Source organism: Apaloderma vittatum, unplaced genomic scaffold (genome assembly GCF_000703405.1).
Source record: "Apaloderma vittatum isolate BGI_N311 unplaced genomic scaffold, ASM70340v1 scaffold28328, whole genome shotgun sequence".
Taxonomy (NCBI): Eukaryota; Metazoa; Chordata; class Aves; order Trogoniformes; family Trogonidae; genus Apaloderma; species Apaloderma vittatum.
Window position 1 is genome coordinate 26,665 of NW_009732897.1, and position 6,959 is coordinate 33,623.

The window sequence follows — 6,959 nt, forward strand, 5'->3', positions numbered from 1 at the left end:
GAGCGGCGGGGGGAACCACAAATAGAGCCAAGGACAGCTCTGGGGTGACAAGTCTCGCCAGCACAGCACCCCTGGCACCACATCCAGCCCAGAAACAAGGTTCTGCTGCCGCCCAGCACCTGCTGTGAGGGCAGGGATGCTCCGTCTGCTGCCAGCCCGGCCTCCCCCACCCTGCAAAGACCACCCGGCCTGACCCACGCTGCAAAGACCACCACGACCTGTAGAGGTGAAGGGGACGTTGCGAGAATCCTCAGGGGAATCATTGTGACAGGCACTGCTTGCTTCACCCCAGGCCGCTTCCAGACCCTCCTGGGGTTTTGTTCAGACCAGCCCCAGCCGTGCCAGGGCAGAGTACGATGGTTAACCCGGGCCCTGCAAGATGCAACAGGCAAGGAGACCAGTCCAACCAGTTTTCCACCACAGCGACCCACGCAGCTGTGCCTGGCACTTGGACCTGAGCCCAAAAACCCTGGGCAGCACTGTCCCGAGATGTACTTGCTCCTCTGCAGCTGGAAGCCCAAAGCATAAGTCTCCAAGACCATCATCCAAAACAGCACTACCAGGGTCCTCCCACCACCCCCCACCCCAACCATCTTCCCACCAGGATCGCTCGGTGCTGCCCCGTTCACTCCAGCTGGAGCAACCCTGCAGCGCTGCCGTTGATCTACAGACAAAGCCAATCCAAGAGGAGGTTGTGTCTTGCCCAGGCAGGTCCCCAGCCAGGCTGCAGCTCCCTTTGCGGGGTGAGAGGTGTCTCCTGCAGGCACAGACCTGGGGCTGGCTGCTCTGGCAGGGCTCCAGGCACAGCAGGAGATGGTGTGGGAAGTCAGAGCGTTTTCTTCGCTTTCCAGAACAGGATCTGGGGATTCGTCCCAGCAGCCTGGAGCTGTGCCAGGATGCAGCAGCCCCGTTTTACCGAGCTCTCACAACCAGGTGCTGCTCACACGGATGAGTGGGGCGCCTGCAGGGACAGATAGCAGGCACAGCTGCATAGAGGACCTTGGTGAGCAGGTAACATTTCAGGAAAGGAAGAAGATTTCAGGAACAATCCTGGACTAATCTTTCACAAGAAATTGGCAGAGGAGGAGTTTGGAAGATGTCGTGCCTTTGTTATCAGGCAGACCTCTCTGCTCAGTTTTTACAGAGGCAGCGACGGTTAAATATCACCCATAAAATATTTACTGCTACCTGTTAAGATCATTTGCCCTTCTGGATGTCAACCTACTTGCCTTCTCTGTACATATTTCCTCACCACCTTCTGCACACCAGTACTCTGGATGGATTTTCTTCCTACTTCACCTCCTTGCTTTTGAACTCCTTCATTCTTAAACTCGTTTTCCTGGGAAGCGATGTGCTGAAATCAAAGCAACGAGCAGATGGGAGGCACAAGGCTCCCACGTCACATCACCAAGAGCTGCTCCTGGCCAAACGCTGCAGGGAAAGCTCCGCAGTTAAGGTCTGAATTGACCCTGTAGAAGGGGCAGGTTCCTACAGCAGATCAAGGAGAGGACCTTTACAACAAACCGAGCAACTGGGGATGTGCTGGTGAGCACTGCTGGGCAGGACAGGTGATGAGTTGGGCCCTTGGTTTGACCTGGTGTAAATACGGGTGATCATCAGCAGGGGCTTTACGAGGGCGAGGAGATGCATTAACTGTTCTTCCATAGGTGTCTTTGTATGAACAAATCAAGGCTGTTTCCAGATGTGTAGAAGACTAAACCCCAGCCAACCTCTTCAGAGAGCACAGGTGCAGGAGCCCTGTTTGGCGACAGGAGCAGCAGCTACAGCCAGCTCAGACCAAGATACGCTGCAAAAGATACACAGTCCTTGCAGATGGAGGCAGAGACTCCAAGACTTGGGCTGTCCTCAGCCACAGGGAAACCCTCCTAAGAGGCTCCGAGGCCACAGGGAACAGCAGAGTGTGAAGAGCAGCTCCCATCAGGAGCCACAGTTTCCCGGACTCTCACCTCCTGGTGAGGTACCGGAGCCTGCTCCCTTCAGGCACAAGCCCATGTCCTTTGCCTTACAGAGGCCAAGGACAGCACCTTTTCATATCATTTTTATCTCAGCCCATTTTCCTCCCTGTGGAACACAAACCAAAGTGAAACTCCGGAGTCTCAGAAGAGCCTGCCCACTTTATAAAATTGCTGCCCCACTTGGAAAACGGGACACGTGGTTTTCTTCAGTCTAAAATTACTCAGTCCTTGAACCTCACTTTGTTTTCCTTGCTCTTTACCACCTGGTAAGTGCAGGGCAAGTCCAAAGGCCCCCACAATTCTTCCTGCAGTTTTGATTACGAACCATTTAAAAGCTGCCTGAGACAGGGCTGGGCTCAGCACCCTGCCTGAGTCAGCAGAGGAGAGCAGGCGTTGCCTTCAGAGCCCGCTCAGCTACACGGACCTTACCCCAGAAAACTGGAGGAGGCTCAGTCCAGCTGCCCCAGCACCAGTGGGAAGTCCTGGTCCTGGTCCTTTGTATCACGGTAAGTACAGAGGACTTTTGCACCACGACATCTCGTTAAGAGCTCAGTCCCGGGGCTTTTACCGACTAGTCATCCCTCGACCCTTCAGACTTCAAAAGGACCTGCCTGCTTCCCACCCCGTCACCTCTCCAGGCTCATTGCAGCATCCCGCAGCTGCTTCTGAGTTTAAGCCCTAGAGCTAACAAGCAGGACATCACACAATTCCCTACAGCAGCTAACGCATTAGCCTAATTTTCCTCTCCCCAGAGGATTAGCAAGGCTGTAATAGCACTAAATAAATTCACCAATGGCAGATTCTCAAGACACTTTGTCTGGAAAACTTGTTTATAACTTGCAGGATGCAGCCTGCAAATTTGGCTTTATTATCCAGTGACACTGCTGAAGGGAGCTGCTCCCCAAACACGGTGATTGGATCTGAACAAGATGTGTCCTAGATCATTAACCAGACAACGAGAGGTAATTAAACACCTGCCTTGGAAAGGCAAGCTTCACACCTACAGCACAGCTGGAGAAGAACCCCATGAAATCAGGGTGGGAGATCAGTTTTTGGGGTAGGTTTCTGTCACGTCTCCCAAAAAAAGCTGTTTTGCTCAGGCAGCAGTGCCCTGCAGAAGGGATCACCCTGCAAAGACACTGGGCTAAAGCACCAGGCAATCCGCCGGCATCAGGGTCACGGGAAGTTAAACTCAAGGACAGGTTTGCTCTCCTCTGTGTCTCCACACTCAAGTGCAAGGCAAAGGTCCTGTAAGGTGTGAAGAGTACCTGCAGGACCTTGTATTGCAGGTGGCAGCCAGCTGCAACACGTACACCTGGGACAGCTGGAGGGCGTACCTGCTTGGGAGAAAACCTCCTGGCCTCGCTGCAAAGAGCTGTCTGAAGGAGGGGACATTCAGGAGAGGGCATTCAGGAAAGAAGGGTCCAGCCTGGGGCCACCCATCCGCCAAGACCTGAAGGACATTGGGAAGGAGGATGCTCCCACACCCCAGCACACAGCAGCTACCAGGGATGGTGCTTTCAGACGCCCCTCAAAACCACACTAAGCCCATGGAAGGGCTCCCCTTGCAGTGAGGGCTATCAAGGAGAGGAGACAAATTCCTCCTGGATCACCAAGACAGAGGGCAGAGCAGTGACAGCTCCTGCAAACCCCAGCAGGTCTTTGGGGACACAGGCTGCTGCAGCCAGGAGTGCTGGTGGCTCACATCCCCCAGCCCAGAAGCCCCAGAAGATTTTGAATCGGGTGTGAATCACCTGCAAAGCTCCATTTGTGAGCTGCTATGGCCAGATCCAGCGGGGAGTGCTTCTGTGTCACAGGCAGGGAGCAGGGCGGCGTGGATCAGTTTCCACACACTCTGTGCAGCCAGACTTTGCCTTCCCTGACTTAATTTGACGCTCTGGGAAAATTAGACGTTCTCCTGCTTCTGTGGAAAAAGGCAAGCACTGAAGGTAATCCAGAGGCTTTGATGCTGCTGTTTAGTCATTCGGGCACCACAGCCACAGCATCGCTCCCTGGACTGACCAGGGGCTGGGGCTGGGAGTCACTAATCCCGATGCACAGCGTGAGCCTGGGGCAAACTGCTGTGTCTGTGCTGTGCACGGACACCACTGTCCCGCAGCCCAGCAAGGGAGGGACAAGAAGATTATTTCCAGAGCAAGAATGTCAACAACCCCAACAGTGCCCAGCAGTGGAAGGAGTTTGCCAAAGATCATAGTAGAGCAGTGCCTAGAAGTGCTAAGTACACGCTGGTACCTGGGTCTGAATTTCAGTTCTGTGGCACTGGAGCACATGAAAGCTGCACCCAAGGCCACCTGCGCACAACAGACACGTAGACTACACCCTTTAAGCCTCCTCCCCTGAGACATCACTGCTTTTTAAGCCAGAGGTAGGATGGTTTTCACACCTGGTTATTCGCAGCAACCCAGAAGGGCTTGGAGATGTGGAGGGGGGGAAGGTGACAGGCACATCGACCGCCCCCACACGCCAACCCTCACAGGGGGAGTTTGCACTTGGGCTTAGCTCTAAAACCAAACATCGTAATCCTGCGCTCAGCAGGGAGCCAGGCACTGATCATTCACTCTGGGTTGTAAAAAGTAAATCCCCAATGCAAACAAAAACAACCCATGAGGATGCTCCAGGCTGGACGGTCTGCAGCGACAATCTGGGGGCTCCGTCCCCACCCAAATCCCACCGGGACCCACTTCCGCACGAGAGGGGATTTTGGCATCAACAAGGGCCGTTGGCCAATGGGCAGTTCAGGCTTTGCAGCAGGGTAGCAAAGGAGGGAGCCTCCCCTCTTAGACACGAAGCGGCACGCTCAGGCCACGGAGACCTCACCCAGAGGGAGGGGGTCAGGGAGAGGCTGCGTTTCACAAACCTGTTCACGCTCGCGCGGTTTGGGCAAGTCCAAAAATGGAGAGCCCAGCACGAACCTTTGCTGTAGGTGTGTCCCTCCGAGCCACCGCACGAGCAGCTCCCAGAGCACCGAGTCATTCCACATCCAACCTCCCCAGCGCCAGGAAGAAGAGGAACCTGAGCAGTGCCCCGGGTTCCCGGGCTGGGCAGGCAGCTGCAGCCCACAGCGTGGCCCAGCACTTCCTCCGTTCAGAGCAGGGAGGGAGGAGGAGGCAAAGCAGCCACCGAGAGCTCAGAGCACACTGGCTGGTGCCCGCCCACCTACATCAGCCTGCTCCCTTTCCTGTTCTGTTCTACCCTTCTTCTTGCAGCTTCCCAGCATAGATGGGGGGTACCCGCTGTGCATCCTTCCCACCCGGATCAGAAAGGGTGGGAGACAAACCAACCTCCAGCTTGTCTTACCCTTCAAAATAGCAACCCTGTCCTGAAGAGGAGCAGCCATCTGCAACCAATATCACGCCGGGCCACTCCTCTAAGTGAGCAAACTCCCAGTTCACATCCCCGGCTGAACTGCGGGGTGTTTCACAGGGCAGCTGACAAAAGCCAGGCAGAGCAGAGACAGCTCTCCTTAGATGCATCTTCTCCCAAGACCTAGTTCCACTCTGCAGTTGGACAGACTTCCCACACCTGAATTCCAGGTGCCAGACAAATCTGCACTCAGCTCCACCAAGGTGACACCAAGGTAACTCGCTGCCAGGCTCACCTGGGACACTCGGGCTGAAGCAGCTTGGGTGAGACAGCAGCGATTTCCTCCAGTGGCACAAACACCTCCAGCTTAAAAATACCTCAAACTCCTTGCTTAAAAGGAGGCAGAGACTGTTATTTAGGAGCTCCCAGGCCAGACTCTTACTACCCCGTGTCACCTCTCATTGCTCTCTTCAGACTGCTCAGTTTCTCACACACTGATCACTCCTCGTAGGGCCCATCAGTCTCTCCAGAGCCAGCCATTGTCACTCAACTCCTCAGAGCGCGTGACCAGAAGCGAACGCCGCCCGAGCCCCGGGTGTATCGCTGATGCTGGCGCCGAGGGCCACAAGGTACGTCTCATTCCCATTTGGATTGAGGCAATGGCACCAGGCATGGCTAACTCAGCCTGCAATTAAAATTCCAGGGCTAAGCCCAGAGATCCTCCATAGGAAAAGTTGATTGAAAGGAATAATCTTGACCACTCTCGCTGGAGCTTCCTGTCTGAGGGCAATCATGTGGCGTGCTCGCCAATTAGTTCATGGGACGAGAGCAAACAGGGCAGCCTAATGAAAGAGCAGAGCAACAAGGAAGCAGGTTCCCAAGCACCATAAACCAGGGCTCCGCATCCTGCTCCGGCTGTTTCGGGCACAGCCGAGGCTGCGAGGTCCCAGGGAATGGGTTTGTTCTGCGTGTCACACCAGACAGTTCACTTGCCCGCGCTGTCCCCATGGAACGTCGAAACAGATAAGCCAAGTCACCCCCGGGAGCGGGGCACAGCGTTACCTGAGCCCTCAGGGAGAAGATCGTCCTCCTGCGCTCCGTGGCCATGCTAGCCCCAGGTGATGCTGTGACCTCGATCCCCAAACGCTGCAGAGACAGGGAGCTCTGTGTTCTCAGTGCTCAGCACAAACTACACGCCTCAGAGGTCAGGAATAGAACTTTATTGTTTTCAGATTTATCGGCGTTCAGCTAATCAGTTTCCTGTCAAAAGATGTTTGACGTGAAGAGGCCAATCGTTCTTCGTTCTTTGGAACAGTAACCGGCTGGAAAGCGGCCTCGGTACAAGTCTCCCTGGAATCAATCCAGGCCCCACGCAGATTGGTGGTAGGAAAGCAGAAAGGAGTTTGGTTTGCAAACCAAACGGGAGAACGGTTCTCAGAGTGATTTCATACAAAAGCTGAAAAGCAGCAGCTCAGAGCAACGTCCCCTGGGAGAGGGACCGAGGAGCAGCTGAGCCAGCCGACGACTGAGCCGCCGGTCACTGCACAGCCCTTCCTTGCGTGGAAGGAAAGGGCCTTTATGGGAGAGGTAAACCTGCCACGCCAACACCATGTTTTCTAGAGATTGTCGTCTGATCAATACACACTCTTTAACATTTCA